Source organism: Podarcis melisellensis, assembly GCF_964234715.1.
Source record: "Podarcis melisellensis genome assembly, chromosome: 8".
Lineage (NCBI taxonomy): Eukaryota > Metazoa > Chordata > Lepidosauria > Squamata > Lacertidae > Podarcis > Podarcis melisellensis.
The window spans coordinates 2,393,529-2,420,075 of NC_138540.1; the positions used below are offsets into that span (position 1 = coordinate 2,393,529).

The following is a 26,547-nucleotide window of genomic DNA, read 5'->3' on the forward strand; positions in this document are numbered from 1 at the left end:
CAGCACTACAATTTTCAGAGTTCCCTGGGAAGAATGATTAATTGTCAAGCCACTCTGACAATTGTAGCTCTATGGGGAGAACAGGGGTCTCCTGACAACTCTCAGCGCTCTTAAAAACTACAGTTCCCAGGATTCTTTGTGATAAGCCTGTTGTGACGTGGGGTTTGTGATTTCAGCTCTCTTGACATAATATGCTGGAGACAGTTCTCTAGTAACACTTCTTTATTCAAGCAAACAAGACTGAGACTGAGGAGGGAAGAGCTACATTTATAGGGACAGGGAACTAACTAGAAAGGATACATTTTGGAGGGAACAATATCAGGCAATCACAGTCCTGCCTTTTGGAGGAAACCAATAAGACAGAGGATCCAAATACAGCAGCTTAAATGAACCAATAGTAGCTGTACCCTCTGGAACCAAAAGGCAGTTACTTTACCCTAATGCAAATACAGACAATAATAATACAGACATAAAATCCTTTGACTCAATACACAACACCCCTCCCCCCCTAGTGAGCACAGCAGACGTAATCTCTCAGGTACTGTGGGGTCCTACAACTTCTACTTGATCTCCTGACAACAGGTGTTGCCGGTTCTGGATTGGGTGTCACCTGTGGTAGGGGGGAACAGATGGAGTCCCAGACATCTCAGGGTCCCCTACCTGTACCTCGTCATCCTGAGGACTAGCAGACCCTGGTTCATTTGCTGAAGCCCCTGGTGACTGCACCTCTGGGCCATTTTCACTCTGGTCTTGCAGCTCTGCATCGTTAGCCAGGGATGAATTATCAGACTCCTCCCTGCTGAGCGCCCGGCGCCTCAGCTGATCTATATGTCTCTTCCAAACTTGCCCATTTTCCAAGGTCACATAATAGGACACAGGTCCACTAGTCCGGGTGACCACACCAGCCACCCACCGCGGACCTCGTGAATAGTTCCTCACCCAGACCAGATCTTCAGGGGCGAGATACCTTGTTGTGTCAGTCTCAGCCTGGGGGGTTGCTCTTGAATTACGGTTTGGCATTTTATCCGGGTGGACATAATCCAGCACCGTTACCAGTCTTCTACCCAAGAGCAGCTCAGCTGGCGACTTGCCCGTCGCAGTACACGGTGTCGCATGCTGCAAAAATAACATTCGCGCGATGCGAGCTGACCAGTTACTCTCCATTAAGCGCGCAATGGATTCTTTGGCTGTTCTTACCATGCGCTCCGCCTGCCCATTGGAGGATGGGTGAAAGGGCGCGGATGTGACCCCTCTTATGAAGTTATCAGCCTAGAATGCCCTGAATTCTTGGGATACAAAAGCTGCCCCATTATCTGATACAATGGTCTCAGGTAACCCGTGGGTTGCAAACAGCTGCCTCAACACCTTGATTACGGCAGCTGATGCCATGCTAGGGACCATCGCCACTTCTAACCATTTGGAATATGCATCGACGATAACCAAAAAGACCTTCCCCTGGAATGGCCCAGCAAAATCTAAGTGCAGCCGGCTCCAGGGAGATCTGGACTGCTCCCACCAGTGAACTGGTGCTCTGGCCACTTTTGGCCGCACCTCTTGGCATGCCTTGCATGTCCGTACCCATTGTTCTATGTTCTGGTCCATTCTAGGCCACCACACATAACATCGGGCTAGCGACTTCATCCTGACCATTCCCGGGTGTCCCATGTGAAGCGTCTCAAGAACCCTGTTTCTCAGTGGTGCTGGGATGATCACCCTATCTCCCCACAGGAGACAACCCTTATGCATGGACAACTCGTGCTGCCTTGTCGCATAAGGCCTGAATTTGTCTTCGTGCGGACCACCTGGGCACCCCCTCCCCACCCAAGTGAGCACACGGGAGAGAACAGCATCTTTCCTCGTTTTCTCAGCTATATCAGTAGCCGTTACAGGAGCCCCCGGAAGTGTTTCCAGCATCATTATGTGCTCCGCTGGAGCAGGATCCTCATTGCTCCCGCCAGGAAGGGGCAATCGACTCAGCGCATCAGTGTGGCACAACCGTTTCCCCGGCACATGGGTCAAGGTGTACTGGAACCCGTTCAGGAATATAGACCAACGCAACATTCTGGGGGAGAGAATTTGTGGCGTTTGTTTGTTCGGGTTGAACAACCCTAACAGTGGTTTGTGGTCCGTTTCAATGGAGAATTGGCGACCGTACACATAATCATGGAACTTTTTGATTCCCGCCACAATTGCAAGCGCCTCTTTGTCAATTTGAGCATAGTTGCGCTCCGTGGGCGACAACGTACGGGAATAGAAAGAGATGGGCTTTTCCGACCCATCCGGTTCCCTATGACTCAGCACCGCCCCCAGGCCGTATTGAGAGGCATCACATGCCAGGACCAGCGGCTTCGACTCATCATAATGAGCAAGGACGCTCTTGCTACTCAGCATTCCTCGCAAGGAGTCAAAAGCCTTCTGCTGCCCCTGCCCCCATCGCCACACATTCTTTTTCTGCAACAGTCTATGTAATGGTTCAGCTACTGAAGCTTTCTGGGGTAAGAACGAATGATAAAAGTTAATAAGTCCCAGGAATGACTGCAACTCCGTCTTGTTCTGTGGTCGTGGTGCCTCGATGATGGCCTTACTTAACCTTAGCATCTGTGGGGTGGATGCCTGATGCATCAATTTTAAACCCCAAGAAATCCACAGTTGGCACCCCAAAACTGCATTTTTCCTTTTTTAGTTGCAACCCCACCTCCTTGAACTTGAGCAACACTGCACGGACACGCGCAACCAGTTCCTGTGGGTCTTTTCCAGCAATCAAAACGTCATCAAAAAACGGCAAGACCCCCGGCAGACCTCTTAACAGGCGTTCCATGAGCCCTTGAAAAATCCCTGGGGCCACACAAACTCCAAATTGTAATCTGTTAACTCTGAACGCCCCTTTATGTGTGACAATAGTCTGTGCTTCCGCTGATTGTGGGGTTACTGGCAGCTGTTGGTAAGCTTGTGCCGGGTCAATTTTGGCGAACACCTTGCCCCCAGCCAGTTTAGCCAACAGATGTGATACGACTGGAATGGGGTATGAGTTTCCCCTGAGTGCCTTATTGATAGTACATTTGTAATCAGCACAGATCCTGACTTCCCCATTTGCTTTAAGGGGCGTGACGATTGGAGTCTCCCACTTAGCGGAGTCCACGGGTGAGAGAACTCCCTGCTTGACCAATTTATCCAGCTCTGCTTCGATCTTGGGTTGCAGTGCAAATGGCACTCGCCTTGGTTTGAGTCGGATTGGGGCCACCCCAGGGTCCAATTCGAAGTCAACTGGGGGCCCTTTATAACAACCCAGTTTTCCATTAAAGAGACCAGCATATTCTTTGCATAATGCCTCGCTCATCTCAGGGCAGGTTTGGATTGAATTAAGCCCTGATATACTCAGTCCCAGGGCGGGGAACCAGTCAGTGCCCAGGAGACTGGGGCAACTGCCCTTCGCAATCACCAGTTTGAGTACCGCCTGTTTGTCCCGGAACTGTACTCTCATGGCACACATTCCCATGACATGGATGCGGCCCGCTGAGTATGACTGCAAAGTTGCCGGGAAGGGCTCCAGAGGAGGCAACTTACCCCTGGTTGCGGTCTGGTCCGACACGATAGTGAATCCAGATCTGGAGTCCACCTCCATGTCACACAGCTGACCCTCAATCTTCACCTTGACGTATGCCTTGCCTTGCGCTGGAAACTGCATGACCCTCTTGTTGATCTCCGTTACGTAGTGGCAGTCCTTTAGAACATGGTTTGCTGTGGGCGGTCTGCGATGCTCCAGTCTAGGTGCTCCTGTCGCTCCCAACGCCGCCGATCTACAGACCCTGGCGATGTGACCTGTCTTTCCGCACGTCCGGCACATAGCATCCCGGAAACGACAACTCTTCCGCTCATGGTTTCCGCCACAACCAGGGCACCTGCCTCGGTGATCTTTGTGCACTGTGCAGGCCTGATGCACTGACTCAACCCCACAGACTGGGCTCTGGCTCGGAGTAGCCTCTAGCTCGTCCATGGCATGCGCAACTGAGTGAGCTTCCGCAGTTCAGCTAGAAATGCAGATACAGACTCCCCAGCACGCTGCTGCCTCTTATGAAACTCCATCCGCCGGGCCATCTTGGTCTCAGTAGGCGCCAAATGGCTTGTTAGGCAGGCAAGAATATCTTTGAGAGATGTCTCACTTAGCTTCGCTGGAGCAAGCAATGCCTTGGCCAGCGTGAAGATCTCAGGCCCACAGTAGCTCAGGAATGTGGCCCTTCTTTTGCTGGCATCGGTGATCCCTTGAGCCACCGCGAAGAACTCGAAGCGTTCGACGTAGTCTTCCCACGTGTGGGGCTCTGATGGCTGGAAGGGCTCCAATACCCTTGGACTCTCCATGGTCCTGTGGGCAGGGTCGTCTTCTCAGCTGGCCAGTGAGTCTTGTTCTTAGCTACAATCCGGACTCTGAGGCGGGGCTGCGTTTAACCGCTCCTCAGCATTCCGGATCCCATCCTTGTCGCCAGTTGTTGTGACGTGGGGTTTGTGATTTCAGCTCTCTTGACATAATATGCTGGAGACAGTTCTCTAGTAACACTTCTTTATTCAAGCAAACAAGACTGAGACTGAGGAGGGAAGAGCTACATTTATAGGGACAGGGAACTAACTAGAAAGGATACATTTTGGAGGGAACAATATCAGGCAATCACAGTCCTGCCTTTTGGAGGAAACCAATAAGACAGAGGATCCAAATACAGCAGCTTAAATGAACCAATAGTAGCTGTACCCTCTGGAACCAAAAGGCAGTTACTTTACCCTAATGCAAATACAGACAATAATAATACAGACATAAAATCCTTTGACTCAATACACAACAAAGCCATGGCTGTTTAAAGTGGTGTGATACTGCTTTAGATAGTGCAGATTTCCAGTATGCACCTGAATCCCTCTTGCAAGACTCTGACAGTCTGGAGGTGCCCTGAGATAAAGTAGGAGAAGAAGCACTTTTTTTTAGCACGGCATTAACTCAGGTAAACAAGAGTTTAGGACATATCTTCTGAGTCTTGGTCGGTCTCTGGCAGCTGCGGAAAGTAGGCCTGGGGGCTTAGCCTTGTGCCAAAAGCTGAGAATGTCTTTTTGCTTGGAACAACCTTTGCACTTGGCACCTGGGACACCAGTCCTTGAGGAAGCGAAGCCAGCTCTCTCGCTTCCTCACCCCACTGCTGCTTTGCTGCCCTTCCTTCCTGCCTCCCTCCCTCAGCCAGCTGCTGTCTTGAGGAACACACATCTAAGGAACACACATGTAAGGAAAGGAGCTGGGGAGGGTGCGTGAGTGTGTCACAGCTGAGCACAACAGGAGACCACCTCCAGCGTCAGCAGCAGGCTCTTTACCTCATCAGCTCCAGGATTTGTGGCAGTGGCGGCAAAAACAAAGGCCCCTTCCTTCTCCTAAGCCACCTGCAACCCACATCCTGTCAGCTTCAAGGCCAGGGCAGCTGGCTGGGAGGAAGGACTTACTAGGCCAAAGTCATGGGCCGGGAGAGGGTGACTCATCCACAGAAGCCAAACACTTATGCTCCGAGCATGATTCTTCCTATGGCATTGTCTGCCTCTGAGGTTCAGAGACAAAGAAGCATGGTGGCCGTGATTTGGAAAGAAGAAGCTGGATGTGGAACAGGCTATGGAGCCAGGCAGGGGATGAGGAGGAATACTCTCAGTGCAATTTCTCTAGAAAGGAGGGGCTGTAACTCACCATGAATGTCTCCCTTGTTCTCACATAATGACAATGGCGCTGCCCCGACAGGTGTCAGAACTGAGTTCCAGTGAGTTCCAGTGGAAACCCCCCCTGAATACTCTGATTGTGAACATGTCACAAAGCAAGCCAGCACTGCAGCTGGAGAATTTGACACCCCGTGTGGTGCTTTGGAGGTGCAAGTTGATGTGGATATGGCACCAGATGAGGGAGGGGCGAAAATGAAGCTACTGATCTGGGGTCTGGATCTGATATGGGCCTTCAGGAAATGTTACCTAAGGATCCAGTCCCTGGGGGCATCTTCAAAAGAGATCCAATCGTGTCTGAGCTCCCACCAACCCAAACTTGCAAATGTGCCATATTTCTCTTCTGCCACACTGCAAAGTGGCAAGAGTGTTCCATTCTTCATTTCTTAACTTTGCAGCATGAGTTTAATAAACAGTTTGTGTGCTGAGTGTTAGCTTGCCTCTGAGGCAAGCTCTGCCAATCTGCCTTTCTAATGATAAACCCTCTTGTTTCCAGGGCAAGGAAGAGCTGAGATTTCAATTTCTTGCAGATGGTCTGTGGGGATTCTGCAGGCCAACTCTGCACATGCACCATAAACCCTCTGGCCAGCCCTCAGTCAGAGTAGACCATGCTATGTTAGATGGAAAAAACAGGTGCCTTATTATTATTTTTACTGCTACTATTATTGCTTTTATTATTGCAAATGATTTATTAATCACCTTCTAAACCACCACTTGAAGGCAATTTGCACATCAGAGAATTGAAAACAGTAAAAAAAACAAAAAAACAAATCAATTTAAAACCACACTGAAGCCATGGCTCATTTATCCACCTGGGAAACCCTGTGGGAACAAAAAATGTCTTCAACTCTTTCCAGAAAATGCAGATATAATTATTATTTAGAGTGTTTGTGCCTTGCTCCTCAGCCAAAAGGGCTCCCAGAGTGTCTTACACACAATCAGTTAAAACAAGATGGTCTTACAGTAAATAAAAAAGAGATACACAAGGGAAAAGGGATACGGGGAGAAGAGGGAAAATCAAACTCGGGGACCAATTCTTAAGCAGTTGTTCTTTGTAAGGACTGGCTTGTATTGTTCAGGGGGAGGAGGTGCCAGATGTTGCTGGTCTTTTGGAGAGAATGGCTGCTGCCCCCAATGGCTGAGGGAGAAGAGGCCTGGCTCCCAGCCATGGAATTCCCCTGAAGTATAGCAATAGGAAGGCTGTTCCATAGGCTATACAGAATAACCTGCTCTAAAACTCACTTGATCCTTGGAAATGACCTTATTAGCACTGCCCCAATACTGAACTTGGCTAGCATGCAATTTTGTGATGATACTTACTGAACTAATAGGCCTTTAATCACAAGTTCAATTTCTGGCACCCTCCTTGAAGCTGGCAATAATAATACTGAACGTGCCAGCCAACTGGAACCTTGCTTGATGGGCTGATAGCATCAATGGTCTGGCAACCGTTGGAACCCACTGCTTCAGATTGGCTTGGAATAATTCAGAAGTAGTCCAGTCTTGGGCAGAGAGGCAACTCACCTTCTCCTGGTCTCTGCTTCTGTCGCTGGAGATCAGGGGTGATCTCAACAGACGATCCTGTGCTCCCCTCTTCCATGCCCTCTCTTTGAAGGGGTGTCTGTTCCAAGTGCAGTTTAAAGATAAAGAGGAGGGGGCAAGGGCTTGAAGTTGCTTGCTAAAAGGTTTCATAATTGGCTGCTGTGTTTCTGTGTAGGTTTTTAAATTGTTTTTCTGCATTGTATTGCACTCTTGCTTAATAATAAATAATAATAAAATAATAAAATGTTATTTATATCCCCCCTCCCCAGCTGAAGCTGGGCTCAGAGCGGCTAACAATAAAATGATACACATTCTAAAATCATTTCATTATAAAATGAATTCAAATCAGATTAATGGCAATCAATTGGGCTAGGGTTCTGTGAGGATTGCCAAAGGAGGGGGTCAGACTGTGCCCTGGCCAAAGGCCAGGTGGAACAGCTCTGTCTTGCAGGCCCTGCGGAAAGATGTCAAGTCCCACAGGGCCCTAGTCTCTTGTGACAGAGCGTTCCACCAGTTTGGGGCCACAGCCGAAAATGCCCTGGTTCTGGTTGAGGCCAGCCTAACTTCTCTGTGGCCCTGGATCTCCAAGGTGTTTTTGTCTGAAGACCGTAAGTTGTTTGAAGACTGTAATATTGTATTATAGCCTTTCCATTTAATTGTTTGTATATGTACATGTTTTATTTGTTGTTTTGTGAACCACCTGGAGTATCTTCAGTATTAAGTGGTATATAAATAAATGAAATTAAACAATTAAATAAATAATGGAGGGGCAGGAGGGGAGAAAGGGCCTTTGAGGGAGCAGTAGATGTCTCCTCCTTCTTGTCTGCTCTCCAGCAGCCCCTACGAGCTGCCCGAGGGAAGAAGCCAGCAGCAGCATGGAGAGGCCCTTGTAGCAGCAGCAGCAGTAGCAGCCACCACTGCCATCGCTCAGGACAAGCACCGGCTCCTCCTCCTCCCCAGCTCAGTGGTGGCAGGCAGCACTGGTGGGGGAAAGAGGGACATTCCTGGATCAAATCAGAAGCTGGGGTGGTTTTTGTAATCCCAGGAGTGTCCCTGGAAAACAGAGGCACTTGGAGGATATGCAGTTGTAGCCAACTGATGTCTACTCAGAGTAGACCCATTGAAATTAATTCACCTCAGTTTGTTCTTTAGTCGTTCAGTTGTGTCTGCCTCTTCATGACCCCCTGGACCAGAGCACGCCAGGCCCTCCTGTCTTCCACTGCCTCCCTCAGTTTGGTCAAACTCAGGTTTGTAGCTTCGAGAACACTGTCCCACCATCTTGTCCTCTGTCATCCCCTTCTCCTTATGCCCTCCATCTTTCCCAGCATCAGGGTCTTTTCCAAGGAGTCTTCTCTTCTCATGAGGTGGCCAAAGTACTGGAGCCCCAGCTTCACGATCTCAGTTCAGAGATGACCTCAGTTAGACAGTTCTATTAATTTCAGTGGGAGGAATGCAACATTGCACTGAGGCAATTGTTTCACCAGGCCAAGCATTTTGGCTGGCCAGATGGAACGATCCCAATCTGCCATCCCCTGCACTGTTCCGGGGGTTCTTAAACATGGCCCTAGCCCATTTGGGGGGCACATGGTGGGGAGGAGAGGACCAGAGAATCATATAATTGTAGAGTTGGAACGGACCACGAGAATCATTCAGTCCAACCGCCTGCAATGCAGGAATCTTTTTGCCCTTCAGTACCAGGAAAGAGGTCCAAGGACTGAGCATGGACAGTAACTTAGGTCCCATCTCCTCAAATGTCCAGTTTGAGCAGGGTTGCCACTTGTCCCTAGAAAAACGGGATCGTCCCTTTTTTGGACAAAAGAGTCCCCTGTCCCAAAGAAACCAAGAATAAAATAAAAGTTACTAATAGATCCTAAAGAAAGAGGAGGCTTCTCCTTGCTTGATTTGAAGTTATATTATAAAGATTTACTAGATATGGAAGGTCATGGTAACAGGTTTGGGTGGCACACATATTTATGGTATGATAAAACGAAAGTACATAAAGGATTCCTGAACCACTTGGTAAGAAAATCAATCTACGAGGTATGAGATAGATATAAAAACTTACTAGAATGTAGAACACCATGGTGGCTCTCTCCTCATGAGGTGGCCAAAGCAATTTCAGTTAAAAGATTAAATATGAGAGGGAATTGGACCAGATTTGTTAATAGAGGCAGAAGACCAACTAAAATTGAGGAAACTAGAGATGTAAGAGCGTTATTAACGGAGTGGTTACAGTATCACCAATTAAGTGATGTTTTTAAGGTAGACAAAAAAATGGTTTTGATACAGTGAGATCGAGGTTTGAAATAGATCTGTTTGAAAATAATAGTGTTATAAAAAATGTACAAAATACTTTTGGAACGGTATACAAAAGATGAAGAAGTTAAGGCAGTGATGATACATTGGGCTAGAGATTTTGGGTATAATATCCAACTTTCATCTTGGGAAAAGTTATGGAAAGAGGAAATAAAATTTACTGCATGCTGTTTGTTGAAAGAAAACTATATGAAAATGATGTGTCATTGGTATCTAACACCAAGTAAAATTGCAAAAATGTACAAAACGAGTTCAAATCTGTGTTGAAAATGCAAAGGAAAGGGAGATACCGTATTTTTCGCTCTATAAGACGCACCAGACCACAAGACGCACCTAGTTTTTGTAGGAGGAATACAAGAAAAAAAATATTCTGAATCTCAGAAGCCAGAACAGCAAGAGGGATCGCTGTGCAGCGAAAGCAGCAATCCCTCTTGCTGTTCTGGCTTCTGGGATAGCTGCGCAGCCTGCATTCGCTCCATAAGACACGCACACATTTCCCCTTACTTTTTAGGAGAGCAAAAAATACGGTACTTTTTATCATATGTGGTGGACATGTACACTGGTAAAGGCTTTCTGGGAAATGATATATAATAAAGAAAATATTTAAAAAATACATTTGTTAATAAACCAGAAGACTTTTTGTAGGTATAATAGGTGAAGAGATACCAAGAGAGGACAAAAGACTTTTTATGTATGCAATGACGGTAGCGAGAATGCTACTAGCCCAGAGATGGAAAGAAGGAGAAGTACCAACAAAAGAAGAATGGCAGACGAAACTGATGGAGTAGGCAGAGATGGCGAAACAGATGGGGAAGATTTGAAACCAGGAAGATCACATATTTTTAAAAGACTGGAGCAAATTCTTAATTTATTTAAAAGACCACTGTAAACATTTAAAATCATTGGCAGGGATGTAATGACACTTGTAATATAAAGCGGTATAGAAATGAAATAAATAATAATAATAATGTGGAACTGACTGCGTTAACTAGGGATATATAATAGATGGATAATGGTAAAAGATGCAGAAAATTTAATCTTAAATATGGAATCCATGGAGGGAGGGAAGGAGGTCCGAAGGTTCAAAAGAACCTTTTATTTTAATGTTTGAAATGGTTAAAGTTAAAATGTATACAATTGTGTAAAACCAATAAAAATATTATTAATAAAAGAGTCCCCAGTCCCATTTGGATTTCAAATGGGATGCCTGCCTGCCCCCCCCCCCCGTATTTAAACTCCTCCTCCTCAAAACTGCATGGGCAGAGGGTGGCTGGGGGAGAGCGAGAGTTTGTGCAGGCAGGGCAGAGGGTGGGTCCAGTTCATTGGTTGGTGTTATAAGAAAAAAACTGTTCCAATATCCCTTATGGGGTATCCAAGAGCCATATAGAGTCCTTATGCAAGTTCTCTATTAGTAGGAGAAAATAACAGAGGCCAACCAGAGAATATTGAGAAGCAAAGCAGCTAATAAGTCTGATCTTTATTGAACTGTTGCAACAGAATCCCCCCACTCCCCCCACGCAGGGAGGGAGGAGAAGAACCTAGAACAATGGTGTGCAAGCTCTTATATAGACTTTTGAAACTGCCTCCCGTGTAGCTCAAGACCACCACCCAAAACATCATATATACGTCACAGAAAGAGGGGGTCCTCAGCAGAAATAAATCACAGGGGGTGGTCTGCAGCAGAAAACCTGTCAATGGTCAATCATTGCTAGATCTTGGCAGCCTGGTCATTCTTTGTTGTTGTTTAGTCGTTCAGTTGTGTTCGACTCTTCGTGACCCCCTAGGCCAGAGCATGCCAGGCACTCCTGTCTTCCACTGCCTCCCGCAGTTTAGTCAAACTCATGCTGGTAGCTTTGAGAACACTATCCAAGCCAGGTCACAGGCTCACCGTTAAGACAGGATTTGTGAGCAATGGGGAAGACATTTGAGGTTGCTGGAAGAGTCAAAATGGCTTCAGGATTGTTCTCCTGTACTATTTCAGACACATGGCTTATATACTTATGTATGTGTTTGCCACGTACATTTTTATGAACGTTTATATTATATATATAAGACCTTAGAATTCCTATAACAGTTGATGTTGCCCACCACCTCTCTTCTCCTCACTCTCTGTCACTGTCCTTGCAACTGCTGTATTATCCTCCCCAACCCCAAGCGAAGCCCTTTCCTCCTTGACACCAGTGGGCATGAGAGGGTGGCAGCTGGCCCAAAATGGCGGCTGCATTACTGTAGGTGCGGCTGACAAGCGACAATAGAAAGAAGGGGGAAGGAGCAACCTCCTTTGCCTCCCTCGCCCTCTCCTTCCTCACCCCCCATTGGTGCATCTCTTCAGCCACCACTGCCACCACTTGGACTCCTCCGCCACCCTGACCTGACCTTCCCTCCTCTTTGGTGCTGGAGTCTCTTCTGACACCAGCTTGGGAGAGAGGCTACAGCTGTGGCTCAAGCCCCCTGTGGGAGCCATCCCACGTTGACCGCTGGCCCCGGCCCATCTACGTGACTTGAGGCCGGGGTGGTGAGGGAGGCAGCAGGCCAAATGCGAGGAACCCCCCTCCACAAAGGGGGGCTTGGTGTCATGAGAGTATGCATGTGCCCCTCAATCCCCACCCTCCAACCTGTCCCATAAGTTTGAGTGCTCCTTGGCAAACCCTTCCCAAGCCCACACACCAAAGGAGAGACACAACAAAGCCAAAGAAAAGACAGTTGGAATTTTGTAACTGCAGCATGTTTTATTCTTTCCTAGCAGGTTTTTTTTGGGGGGGGGCATATAATACAACCAGTTTTATGGCACATACCCCCTCCCTGGAATATTATTGGATTACTGTTATTATAGTTCAAGCAAAACAGAAGAAGAAGTCTATTTCACAGACCAGATGGGCCTCTGCACAGTTAAAGGGCACATCTACACTGCAGAGCCAAACTGCTTCAGAAGTCAGAACTTTGCTTCATAGGAGGCTGGGAACTGTAGCTACCAGCACTCTCACAAAACTACAGATCCCAGGATTCTTTGAGGGCGGAGGGAGGATCTTGATGATTAACCTGATATAGAACTATCAGATTTGCTGTGTGGTCTGACAGTTTGCGTGGGGATATCTTTTTAACTGACTGTGACATAAATATACTCTCCAAGTTAGTTTCAAGGAGAAAAACACTTGTTGTATAAAAAAGAGGCTAGTAATGCTTTTCTAGCCCTTCTGTTGCAAAGAAAAACGTCCCTTGTTGTCCTGCCGGCTTGCCCTAAAACAACCGTCTTGTGGCCAGATGAAGCCAAGACAGTTAAATGGTTTAGAAATGATATAAAACTGTAGTGTAGCCACTATATTTCTGAGGAATTCTAGGTCAGAAAAAGGCTGGCCTCCACTGCCAGCTAGGGACGGTTTCTATCTCACCCCAGTGATTTTGAACTTGGCATCAAACCTGGAGGAGTTTCAATAAAGAACCTTAACTTTTACACTGCTTTAGTGAGTCCCTGTTCCTGTCAGTTCCTGCCAGGCTTAGAGGGAGACCACGGATCTCCTCCTTCCCCAGGCTGGTGCCCTCCAGATGTTTCAAACTGCAACTTCCACCTGCTGTGTTGGCAAAGGGGCAGATGGGAGTTGAAGTCCAAGACGTCTACACCAGGTTGCGGAGGGCCAGCCTACATCAGGTTTTTTTCCTCCACATGTTCTGGTTCACTGGAGAAAAGCGTGTCTGAACATGGGCAAAGTTTTTTTCTGTCCTCAGTAAGCAAGCTTGCTCACAGCTAACCCAGGAACATAGGCACACACCTTGCTTTTCATGTGCCGCCTCAAGTTTATTTAAAGGACATTGCTCATGTATTAGGTAAAGGAAGTGGCAGGAAAACAGACTTTCTTCTTCTCACAAAGTAGACCCATGGCTATGCAGTTAGATAAAGTACATGTTTCAAAACTGGTTGAAAACACAAGCACTGTTTGCCTGCAGGTTCCTAGATCTAGGAGTCAGCAGACATCACCATATTAAGAGATCAGGCATTAGGATACATTCAGCTGATGTTGAAAGGTTGGAAGAACACAGTTAGCTTAGACAAATATTCTAGAATGTTCGCTTTATGCTTGTAAATATCAGAGTGTGTCCAACTAACTTCTGCTCAGAGTGGACCCATTGAAATCAATATACCTAAGTTAGCCACGATTATGAATCTCAAAAAATTGTCACAAATCTAGAGGTTGAAGGAAGAAATATTCAGAATCGAGTGGAGATAAGAAAGTGTTTCCAGAGATATTTCAAACAACTATACACTCAAGGGCCGCAAAATGAGGTTGAGATAGAACAATTTTTGATAAAGAATGGTCTACCAAAGCCGTCTCAAGAAGATAGGACAATCCTGAATTATAAAATAACACAACAAGAGATTGAAGAAGCCATTCAGAATATGCAACTGGGCAAGTCTCCAGGGCCAGATGGGCTTACCTCCAAATATTATAAGACATTGAAAGATTACTTGATACATCCATTAATGGAGGTTTGCAATGAAATTATGGAGGGGAAGAAGGCACCGGAATCGTGGAAAGAAGCTTTCATCACATTGATACCTAAACTAGAAACTGAAAAGACACAACTCAAGAACTACTGCCCCATCTCCCTCCTAAATGTGGATTATAAAATATTTGCAGACATTTTAGCAAGTAGATTTTAAAAAGTTTTAAATGAAGTAATTCATAAGGACCAGGCAGGCTTTCTCCCAGGTAGACATTTGTTTGCTAACACAAGGAACATTATTGACATTTTGGAACTTTTGCAAACAAATATTAATACAAAAGCAGTGTTAATATTTATAGACGCGGAGAAGGCCTTTGATAATATTTCATGGAATTTTATGAAGAAAAACTTGGAAGGGATGGGAGTGGGATGGGGATTTGAGAATGGGATAGACCCAATTTATTCAGAACAAAAGGCTAAATTGATAGTGAACAATGTGGTGACGGAAGAGTTCAAAATTGAAAAAGGAACACGACAAGGTTGCCCTATCTCTCCTTTGTTATTTATCTCGGTCCTGGAGGTGCTCTTGAATATGATTAGAGGGGACCGGTTGGTGGAAGGAATTCAGGTCGGAGCGAAACAGTATAAATTTAAAGCTTTTGCAGATGACCTGGTTTTGACCCTACAGGAGCCAGAATCTAGCACGAAAAGGGTATTACAATTGATTCAGGAGTTTGGTCGGGTGGCGGGATTTAAACTTAACAAGCAAAAAACTAAGGTATTGGGGAAAAATTTGACACATTCAGAATCAGAAAGGTTTCAGAAAGAGACAGAGTTAAACGTGGTCAAAAAAGTAAGATACCTAGGGGTAAACATAACAGCTAAGAACCTGAGTCTATTTAAGGATAACTATGATAAGTGTTGGTCAGAAATTAATAGGGATTTAGAAGGTTGGTCAAGATTGAAACTTTCCTTGTCGGGCCGACTTGCTGCTATAAAGATGAATGTATTGCCAAAAATGCTGTTTTTGTTCCAGACTTTACAGATCGTGGACAAAATGGAGTGTTTTGGGAGGTGGCAAAGAGATATTTCCAAATTTGTCTGGCAGGGCAAAAAGCCCAGAATTAAGTTCAAGATATTAACTGATGCTAAAGAAAGAGGGGGCTTTGCCCTGCCAGACTTAAAGTTGTATTATGAATCAGCAGCTTTCTGCTGGTTTAAAGATTGGCTGCTTCTTGAAAACACTGATGTTTTGGATCTGGAAGGTTTTAACAATGCTTATGGATGGCATGCATATTTGTGGTATGACAAGGTTAAAAGTCACAAGGCTTTCAAGAACCATATTGTCAGGAAAGCAGTGTTTAATGTCTGGACAAAATATAAAGACTTATTGGAAAACAAGACCCCAAGGTGGTTATCACCAATGGAAGCTAAGGCCCAGAAAAGACTCAATATGGAGGCCAAATGGCCGAAATATTGGGAAATATTAGAAAAAGATGGAGATAATTGGAGGCTGCAGAGTTTGGAGAAACTAAAAGATAAAGTGCGAGATTGGTTACATTATGCTCAGATTAAAGAGGTTTTTAAGTTGGATAAAAAGATAGGATTCCAGGTGGAAAAATGAAAGTTGGAAACGGAATTGCTAGAACCTAAGACTAAGGTTCTTTCAAGAATGTATAACTTGCTGTTAAAATGGAATACACAAGATGAAACGGTCAAATTGGCTATGATAAAATGGGCACAGGACATTGGGTACAATATCATGTTTGCTGACTGGGAAAGGTTATGGACCACCGGTCTGAAATTCACAGCATGTAATGCCTTGAAAGAAAATATTATGAAAATGATATATAGGTGGTACATGACTCCAGTCAAGCTCGCAAAAATATATCATTTGTCTGACAATAAATGTTGGAAATGTAAAGAAACTGAAGGAACGTTCTTTCACCTCTGGTGGACCTGCCCTAGAGTTAAGGCTTTCTGGGAAATGATATATAATGAGTTGAAAAAGGTATTTAAGTATACCTTTCCTAAGAAACCAGAGGCCTTTCTTTTAGGCATCGTCAGCCAGAGGGTGTTAAAGAAGGACCGAACATTCTTTATGTATGCAACAACAGCAGCAAGGATACTTGTAGCCAAGCACTGGAAAACCCAAGATTTACCCACACTGGAAGAATGGCAGATGCAACTGATAGACTATATGGAACTAGCAGAAATGACTGGCAGAATCCGAGACCTGGGAGAAGATGCAGTGGAGGAGGACTGGAAGAAATTCAAGGACTATTTACAAAAATATTGTAAATTGTATGAGTGTTAAGAAAGATGTAAGATTATAAACAATATGGTACCATTAAGTTAGTTGAAAGGAATATGAAGATAAGTGAAAATATAAGAAAAGATAAATTTTGGATAAATATTATGCTAAAATTAAGTTTTTAAGGTCTGGGTAAAAATATCTAAAATTAGGGACACGATATTGGAAAATTATAAAATAAGAATTGAAACAAGGTGATAAATTGCTGGGTAAAGTTTAATAAACTTGGAACGCAGGAATGAGAGATGTGAGGAAGTCCAAAGAAGCGAAGAAAATATGGCTATTGTAATGTTATATGTTATTTTGTTTGGTTTTTTTTCTATTGTATTAAGAAAATCTTTAATAAATATCTTATAAAAAAAAATGAATCTCAAAAAATTGACTCAGTGGCTAGCATTAGATACGACCTTGTATGTCTTTCCTATGAATGTTATGAAAAAATCCTCTGGCTTGATCTGTGCATCCCAAACATCGCAGCATTTTTGCCAGGGCATGAGACTCAGTTAATAAATGGACTAGAAATGGACCAGGGTAGGGAGTGAGATAGCTGATATCCCAGCCCAAAGCTATCTCCATAAAAGTTAGCCCCAGGAAGTCTGGTGGAATTTTACCTGTGAAAAAGTTTGTGATATGTCTTAGTCACCTTCTGAAGGTTTAGTCTGAGGTCCAGATTTTTATTTTTATTTTTACAACAGTAACATATTTGCTAGCAGTACACTTTCTTTTGCATTATGGATTTTCTGATCAGAGTGAAAACCCAGAAATGTCCCATGTCAAATCAGTCTTCATTAAAGCCACAAGCCAAAATGGAAAAATGTTCTAGACTGTAGTAGTCCATGAAACTTTATGCCATAATAATAATATTTTTTTAGCTTTTGAGGTGCCACAAGACACTTCAGGTTTTTACTGATTGATAACATAATATTAAGGAAAGCATGGCAGAAAGATCAATTACAACTAATTTATGAAACAGAACAAGAACACTCACACTGGTCAGGAATTCTGGGTGATTTTGAAAGAAATGTGAGGCAATGTAGAAGATGATTAAAAAGTGACTCCTCACTAATACAAGGAAATGCCATCTTTACTATTTTCTTTTTAATTCGTTGTTACAATCATTCACTCAAACCTAATGGCATTTTTAAACCCACACACACAAACATACATACACACTTGTGCCATTTGGTTTTGGCCCAGGTGATGAATGAGTTAAAGCTTTAGACCTGCTTGCCAAAAACGTTGTGCCTCCAAATGTTTGGGGCTGCAACTGCCACTATCCTGACTATTGGTCATGCTGCCTGGGAATTATGGGACTTGTAGTCCAAAACACCTGGATGACCAAAGGTCAGGGAAGGCTGCTACAGACTGTAAATAGTGCAATACCACAGATGCCATTCTGATTTGAATGAACGGAATCTTGCCTGTGACAGCGTCCTGATATCCTGAATGGATTCCCACCCCCTGAAAAATATTACAAAGCTCAACTTACTAAGAATTTTAGTTACATTATTTTCAGATTAATCATTATGGAGCCTTCGTCAGCAACTACGGTAGTCCCCCCCCCCCCAAAAAAAGAGGACTGTTCTCAAGAAACAAGTGAGAGGTATCTAAGCTCTAATAAGCAATAAAGACAGAATAGACCATCTGTGTTACTTGTAGCATTAAGGATGGGTAGTCATACAGTCAGTTGCCTGATCTCCCCATTAAGTGCACCAGCAGCAGGGAGAAAACTGAATTTAGCTGTACAAATAATTATGCATCTAGCTGCCATTTGCCATTTAAATTCCTTGGTTGGAACATGCAACTGGGATTTGCATTTGCTTTGTTTTGGATGTTCACCTCTGCCTCAATCATGGATTTATTTAAATTGGGGATAGCCTACTTCTCTGTTCTTGAGGGCTGCTCTCCTCTCCAGACAATGAGCTTTCGGGTTGCAAATGCATTTCACTACCCAAAACCAGCACCCTTGTGGGAGTGCAGGATCCTCCATAGAGCTGCAGCCATTCATCTGCAAGGGCTTCCCTGCTGGCTGGACTGATGGGAACTGTGGCCCCAGACGCCTGGGGAGTCCCAGCTTGGGGGGAAGGCTGGTAGAAGGCATATGCACTCCGGCACAGCATAGCATTCAGTTGTGCACATTTACATATTACATGCATGAGAGAGATGTACCCTGGAACACGGGGGACTCTTTGTTTCTTACAAGATGGCAACTTTTTCTTTATCCTGATGAGGGAAACTGATCACATCCTCATGTGACTGACATTTGCTCAGGCCATCTGATGAAAAGGTGCCCTCTGAAGGCCAGCTCCTGTCCATTCCTGATTTAAATATTAAGGCTAAAGTGATAATACCGTTCTGAAGAGTCTTCCTGTGTTAGAAAAAAAAGGGACACTAAGCTACACATCACTGTCCTCAGCAGGATTATGCAGTGCCAGCACTCATTGACTCATCCTTTTAATGCAGTGCATTTTGCATCCAGAGAGTTTTAGGAATGAAGTATTTCTCACCCCTTTCTCCCCAGTAAATGTGCAATAAATGAGAATTGCTGATTATATACGGTAGTTCCAATAGGCAAATGAAGGCAGAGCTCTCAAAGCCAAAACCCTTCAAGCTCCGTGTCTTAATACACATTCCAAACTCATAAGTCCTTTATATTAAATGGACTAATTTTCATGGAAATAAAAGGGCAGAACCAATCAGAACAATATCTCATCTTTCTCAGTTTGTATTACGGAAACGCTTGCTTTATTATTATTCAAAAGAAAGAGAGAAGATCAAACAAAGTTTCAATTGATGCAATTATATTGACAGGACATGATAGCAAGTTTCTGAGTAGGGCAAAACATTTCTTCAGGTGGGGGAAATGCAGACTAAACCATCCAGGGTGGGGTAGAGGAAGGCCTTTAAAGTTTTCTGCCTTGGCCGTTGGGATGACTGGGAGGCTCTCTCAAAATCTTGATGTGTTACCCAGACATTTCATACTAAGGATTTCAACTGAACCAGTTTGGATCTTACCAGTTCTATTTTTTAAAGCTCTTCTTCAACCAGGATAATTCCATTTGCATGGAGATGGAGACTCACTTAGGGCATCGTTTTTCCAGGTTCCTACCTTCAAAAAATGCTTTTCAAGGGACACATCTACCATGGATTCCCAGAGCACTGCAGACGTTTCTGGAACACAGGACACCAGCCCATTGGTTCATCCTGCTCTGTGCTGCCTATATTGACTGGCAGTGGTGGGTCTCCATGATGTGAGACAGGAGTCTCCTTCCAGTCCAGCCTGGAGATTGAACCTGGGACCTTCTGCATGCAAAGCAGATGCTCTACCACTGAGCTTCGGTCCTTGTACCAGGGAACACATTTAGTTCATGTAGGACAATGACCAGGCCTGTCAAGCCCAAGTTGGTCCATCTGAATGGAGAATACAACCCAGGACACACCCAATGTTGTCCTGAAGTTCAGTCTAGCACAAAAAAATCAGGAGTGCTGGGGAAGCTTTCTTTCGGGAAATGTTTCTTTGCCATGATCAATCTTCTCTTTGAAGGACCATTTGTGAAGATCTGCTTCTAAGTTGCCTAATGCTGATGAATGCAACTCTTAACAGAGTTGGATGATTTATTTAGGGGCCCTTGGATCTTCTTGAGAGGCTAAGCAGAATGTAAGTTGCTTAGTTATTTTCCCAGAACTCACAGTTTCCATCCGTTTTAGTGGAGTACAACCATATTCTCAAGGAAGTTTTCAAAGCTCCAAATGTTAAAATGGGTTAAGGGTCAAAGAGAATAACTTGGATTTGAACTCAAGACACACTGTTCCCCAATCCTCTGGGTCATTCCCTCCCCACCTCAGTACATATTCTTTGTTTGAAATGGGATACCCCAGATAATTGCAGATGATCCCTGATACAAGTTTGGTATGAGATATGTTGGGGGGTGGAGTAACCAGAGAATTGGAAATATGCAGACAGCGAAGATACTTCCAGCTTGGCTCAGCTGAGAAATGGACCGGTTGCTGTTGGAAGGCACTGCATGGGATCTTGGCAGTCACGCGTGGGTACTGGTGCCAGCCCCGCTATGGAGAGAGGCCTTGGAGATCTCCGTGCTGACTGTGGAAAGGGGGAAGCTTTCATACTTGTCCTTCTCACTGCTGCAGCTGCAGCGATACAGCAATGCCTTGACTTCCTTTTGGAAATTGCTGTTGAGGAAACCATACATGATGGGGTTGATGCAAGTGGAAGCCATGGCCATAAGGTGGCAGAGGGAGAAGATGAAGTTGTGGTAGCACACTGAGATCTTCTCATGGTCCCAGTCATAGAGGGCATTGAAGACAGTGAGTGGAAACCAACAGGCGGCAAAAGCAACGACGATGCAAGCCAACATAATGTTGACCTTCCTGTGGCTAGTGGCCCGGGAGCCATCCTTGGAGCGCTCCACCATGTCCTTGCGACGCTGAAGGCGCAGGAAGATGCGGAAATAGCAGGCCATGATGAGGAGCAGGGGCAGGCAGTACTGGAAAAGCAAGAGGAAGGTGGTGTAAGCTAGGCGATGCTGATCCGATGGCCAGTGCTCAATGCAGGCCACGTGGTTGGCAAACGGGTCAAAGGGAAGGCTTAAGTTTTGAAAGGGCTCATTGGTCAGGATGGTGAAGGAGAGGAAGGGCAGGGAAATGAAGCAGGCCACCACCCAGGTAATGGCCACAGCCAGGTACGCATGGTTAGCTCCTGGCTTCCGCCCAGTCGGATTGATGATGAGCTGATGCCGTTCCAGGGCAATCCATACGAGGGAGAGGATGGAGACAGTGACGGAGATGCACTGGACAAAGGGGCTGGCCTTGCAGAGCACTTCTCCTAAGATCCAGCGGTCCATCAAGGTGTAAATGACCGTGACAGGCATGCAAACAAGTGACATGAGGATATCAGAGCAGGAGAGGTTGGCGATGAAGATGTTGGTGACATTTCTCATCTCCTTCTGCTGGATGATGACACACACCAAGCAGAGGTTGCCAATCAACCCCACTGCAATGACTGCGCTGTAAGCTACGATCAGGAAAGTGCCGTTCCCCACAGAGTCACTGCAGGACATGTCGTTTTCCTCTAGCAGGCTCAGCTGCTCTGAGAAGTTGAGGTAGAGGAGATTCATCAGCTGGTCCATGGCACGTCCCAACTCTACCTTAGAGATGGAAGGATGGAGAGCTCTCTAGTGCAGGTGGCAAAAAAGGCTGCGGCGGCAGCAGCAGCGGCAGCAGCAGCTGTCCCTCCTCATGAGATGCTGTGCTCGCTTGCCCTGTGCCAAGGAAGAAGACATCCAGTCATTAGGAGGCACTTACTTATTGACTACATTTATATATTGCCTTTCTTCCATGGAGCTCAAGGTGGCATCTAGAAGTGCCCAGGGGGCTCCTAGGATTGCTTCAGGCATTCTGGGTGGCTTACAACATATCTAAAAACATCCTTAAAAACTTCCCTAAACAGAACTGCCTTCAGATGTCTTCTAAAAGTCAGATAGTTGTTTATTTCCTTGACATCTGAAGGGAGGGCGTTCCACAGGGTGGGTGCCACTACTGAGAAGGCCCTCTGCCTGGTTCCCTGTAGCTTCACTTCTCGCAGTGAGGAAACCAGCAGAAGACCCTTGGAGGAGGACCTAAGTGGTATACAGGGCCGAGGCTGTTTAGGGCTTTAAAGATCAGCACCAACACTTTGAATTGTACTTGGAAACATACTGGGAGCCAGAAGATCCTTTAGGACCAGTTTTTCAGTATATGGCCTGGGCAGTCACTCCCAGACCCAAGTGTGGTTAGCTTCACCAAGTGGTTGGCTGTATCAGGAGTCTTCAGAGCATGCCCTACTGCAGCCTTCCCCAATCTGGCACCTTCCATATGTTCCCATTAATCCCAGCCAACTGATGGGAGTTGTAGTCCAAAACATCTGGAGGGTGCTAGTCTGGATCAGCTGCCCAAGGACTACTCATCTTCTGTCCCACATAGTTTAGTCTTACGGCCCATCCATACCTTGGCTTAATGCCCATTGGGAACCCTTGTGCCCCCTTTAATTCCTCCTCATCCTGGTGACATTCTCCTCCAACTACCACCCCAATTTTTCTCCTCCCTAAATCAGATATTCCCTATGTAACGGATGTTAAACCACAAAGCCTAGGACTTGCCGATCAGAAGGTCGGCGGTTCGAATCCCCACGACGGGGTGAGCTCCCATTGCTCGGTCCCTGCTCCTGCCAACCTAGCAGTTCGTAAGCACGTTAGAATGCAAGTAGATAAAAAGGTACCGCTCCGGCGGGAAGGTAAACAGGGTTTCCTTGCGCTGCTCTGGTTCGCCAGAAGCGGCTTAGTCATGCTGGTCACATGACCCGGAAGCTGTACGCCGGCTCCCTCAGCCAATAAAGCGAGATGAGCGCCGCAACCCCAGAGTCGGTCACAACTGGACATAATGGTCAGGGGTCCCTTTACCTTTACCTTTACGGAATCTCCAGATCTAGGGAGAAGAAAATGTGAGGCTGCAGTAAATGGAGGAGAACACCAAGTGGGCTAAGGAGCCACAGGAGGCATGGGGGGGTCCACACTAAGCTGAGGTATGGATGGGCCACACTCTGCAGTGACCCCACCTTATCCTAGAAGCTTCTATTGGGTAAGAACACGCTCACTGAAAGTATTTAAAATGTGTTCTTTGTCTTGAGACAGCCCTTTCCTGTGGTTGCCATTTACTGTGAAGACAGACATGAGATCTTAAGAGTGAGTTATCCACCTGCTGTAAAGCAGAGTTCCTATTCATTGCAATGGAGGCAGAGAAAATGAGAACACCCCCCTCCGCCTTTTATCTGCATGGCCTGGTACTCTACATTTTTCTAGACAATCCCCGCCCTGTTGTTCAGGAAAGTCATGGCCACCACTTATTGTCTTTTCCTGCCCTCTGTTCCCATCTAGCCCATCAGCTATGATAATGCAGCCCTGCAAATGAAGTCCACAGAAGATATAAGCCTGCAAAAAAAATTGTTCACAAGTCCCTGTCTAGTGAGAGTTATTTGTAGAGTGTCTAAGGCCTGCAAAAAGGAAAATGAAATTGAGAGGGAGAAGACAGACTCTTCCAACCTAGAAAAGCATTCTTGCCAGAGGCAATTTTTACTTGTCACAGGCAAACAGCTATTTTCAAGCCTACATAGTAACTGCTGAGTATCAGTACAGTATCGGTATCAAAGTTTATTTCAGTCACAGACCAGCATAAGATAAAACATATGGATAAACTGAACACATAAGACTTAAAACAGGTGAGGAGTAACTGCTGAGTAGGATATGGCCAGGCAACTATCACAAGCACCTGTTGGCCAGTGTCAGAGCAGGAAGGCAACTTCCACCATTTATATCTGCAACATCCTCTGAAATGTTAAAAAAAAAAATCATTTCCTACTTCTTTCAATGTAGAGATATTGCCTACAATACTGTTTCCAATGCAGGACACCCAGGTAGTCCCTTAAAGGGCAAAATGGGAGGCAGTGGAAGCAAGGCTGCTTCTGCGGGTGCCCACGTCAACATCCCATTTCATGGACAGTTTGCTTTATTTGTAAAATGTTTGTCAACTGGAGCTTGTGTGCTTAGGTCCTCCCCTTCAGCGCTGCAATGCACAACCTGCCCTCTTTCAGAAAAAGCTGCACGGGGCTGCCCCCCCCAGCCCCCCCCATCCTTTCCTTTCGATTCCAAGACCAGCATTTAATGGTAGGGAGGGATAGAGGAATGAAGGCAGAGTACCCTTCCCCTCTTGGAACTTGGTCTGCAGGCTAGCCTTGGAATGCCAGCGCTAGCTGGGGAGCAGGTACCCCCCCCCATGTCTCCCACCCGCCCCCAGCCCAGCAGGCCAGCCGCCGACCACTGCCCAGACAGATGCGCACGCGGCGGAGCGGTAGATTGCTGCAGCTTTTGACGGGAGACGCTGTGGTTGTCATCCCTCCACTCTGCCCCAGCTTTGGAGAATTAGCTCTGAGGCTGGTAGAGGCTGGCAAGCCCAGCAGAAAATGCAGCTTGGGACTATTACACAAGTTCTAGTGCTGTTGCTGCTACAGGGTCAGGGGAGTGAGGACGGTACTCCTGGGGCACCCAGCCCCAAGTGCAGCCCCCAAGCAAGCGCGCGTACACACACACACACACACGCCCCTCACTCACCTGATGCTGAACTAGTTCTCGTGTCGGTTCAGCCTCTTCTTAAACCCGGGCAGATCTGCTCTGAAATATGGTGCAACACCCTCCCGGTACACGTGAATGCGTCTCCCAGCTCAGGGGTCCTCCTCTTCTTCTTTTCTCTCCCCCAAATGATGGGCTCCAGGGTTTTGGGGGAGGGGGAAGCAAGGAGACACCCAGCGTAAAGGCTGCCTTAAGAAGAACTAGGGAAGCCCCCTGCCCCCCCCCCGACCCATATAAAAAACTCCACCCCTGGGAGGAGCGAGGCTTAGCCCCACCCGGGACTCTGGCTTCCAGGCGGAGAGGGGATGCTTCTTCCACGTGGGTACCACTCCTCTCCCCCGCCCAGCCGCGCGCTCCAGTCTCTCAATGTGAGAGCACGTGAAGGGGGGGGGGGAGGCTGCTGTTGCTGCTGCATGCGGGGGCGGAGGTGCCCCAGATCCAGCTCTGGCAAAGGTCCAGCTCCCTGGCAGGCTGGCAGGCAGGCAAGCGAGCGGGGGTTTTATTCAGGCGAGCGTTGATGGGCGGAAGGTAAGGAGGTCAGGCGCTCCTGGGAGATCTCTGGGCGCTGGGAAGTAGATGGGCGAGGATTCCTGGCTCCCAAAACGGTTTTGCAACTGGCGACACCACCGCTAAAATAAAGAAAGCTAAGGTGGGGTGAGCAAGAGTGGATTTTTGTGCAGAAAGACTGCGAGCTCTGCTCATCTCTGGGATTCCAAACAAACCCCTTCTGCGCCAGGTTTCGGTGGGCGGTTTCTAGTAGGAAGGCCGTGAGTCGATCCTGACAGCCAGGCAGTGGACAGCCATGCCAACTGGTTAGGAGGAAGGAAGGGGCTTAGCTTTAAATCACCCATCAAGGGATGGCTGGGCAAGGCAAACTAGCAGGCACCTGCACTGTCTATGGTGAAGGACAGTCTTCTCCAACCTGGTGCCCTCCAGATGTTTGGCTACAACTCCCATCAACCCCAGCCAGAATGGCTGTAGGATTCCAGGGCTGATCATACTGGCTGGGGCTCAAGGGACTTGGGATTAAAATCTATTAAATAATAACTCACATGACCACAAAGAAGGCATGAAGGTAAAAGACCCTCCCTGTTCTTTTATCCCAGCACTGCATAGAATATTGGAACAGGTATTAGGGACCTGAGTTCAAATCCTGATGTGGCTCATCTCAAGATGGAGACACAGCATAAGAACATAAGAAGAGCCTGCTGAATCAGGCCGGTGGCCAGTTTCCTTCTCTCATAATGGCCAACCAGATGCCTCTAGGAAGTCTGCAAGCAGGATCTGAGCACAAGAGCACTTTGCCCTCCTCTGGCCTCCAGCAGCTGGGACTCAGAAGCATCACTGTGGAGGCAGAGCAGAGCCACTGACAGCTCTGCGTCTTCCACAAATTTGTCCAATCCTTTTTTTTAAAAAAAGATATTTATTAAAGTTTAACAATTACAAAGAAAGAAAAACAGACAATAATAATAGAAAAGATTACAATACTTCAAAAATACAGGAAAATACAATGCTAAAAAAAGAAAAAAAGAGAAAAAAGAAAAAAGAGAAAACCCAAAAACAATACAGCTAAGCAATAACATTTAAAAACAATAACATCCAATATTTTCATATCTTTATCTTTCATTTACTTATTTCCATGACTTCCTCACGCCTCCCTTTTTGTATTCTTAATTCATAATTGCTTCAGCAAGTCCTTTCCCTCTTTCTCAGATTTTATTCCATAATTTATCTTAACGCAATTTAACCTTAAATTTTACACTTTAACCCATTAACAATCCATTTTAACTTAATTCTTTATAACCTTTCTGCTAAGACCGTGTAGGTTCATTCCAGCATCCTTCTAACATTCATTAATTTTACAATACTTTTTAAAATATACTTTAATTTTTTTCCAATCTTCTTCCATCGACTCTTCTCCCTGGTCTCGGATTCTGCCAGTCATTTCCGCCATTTCCATGTAGTCCATCAGTTTCATCTGCCATTCTTCCCTGGTGGGTAGATCTTGCGTCTTCCAATACTTTG

The 26,547-nt window shown here is 45.9% G+C and overlaps 1 protein-coding gene and 1 pseudogene across 2 annotated transcripts in view; one reads left to right on the forward strand and one right to left on the reverse strand.

The window, feature by feature from the left end:
- LOC309375832 (putative CENPB DNA-binding domain-containing protein 1) overlaps nucleotides 1–26,547 on the forward strand; it is a gene marked incomplete at its 3' end in the record, with an annotated part of 146,563 nt that overhangs the window by 81,408 nt on the left and 38,608 nt on the right. The window lies entirely within an intron of this gene.
- LOC309375543 (neuropeptide Y receptor type 1 pseudogene) lies at nucleotides 19,060–24,840 on the reverse strand (annotated as a pseudogene). Its single transcript, XR_014173499.1, has 2 exons — nucleotides 24,505–24,840; nucleotides 19,060–21,624 (listed from the first exon to the last, which is right to left on the reverse strand). The product of XR_014173499.1 is annotated as a neuropeptide Y receptor type 1 pseudogene (transcript).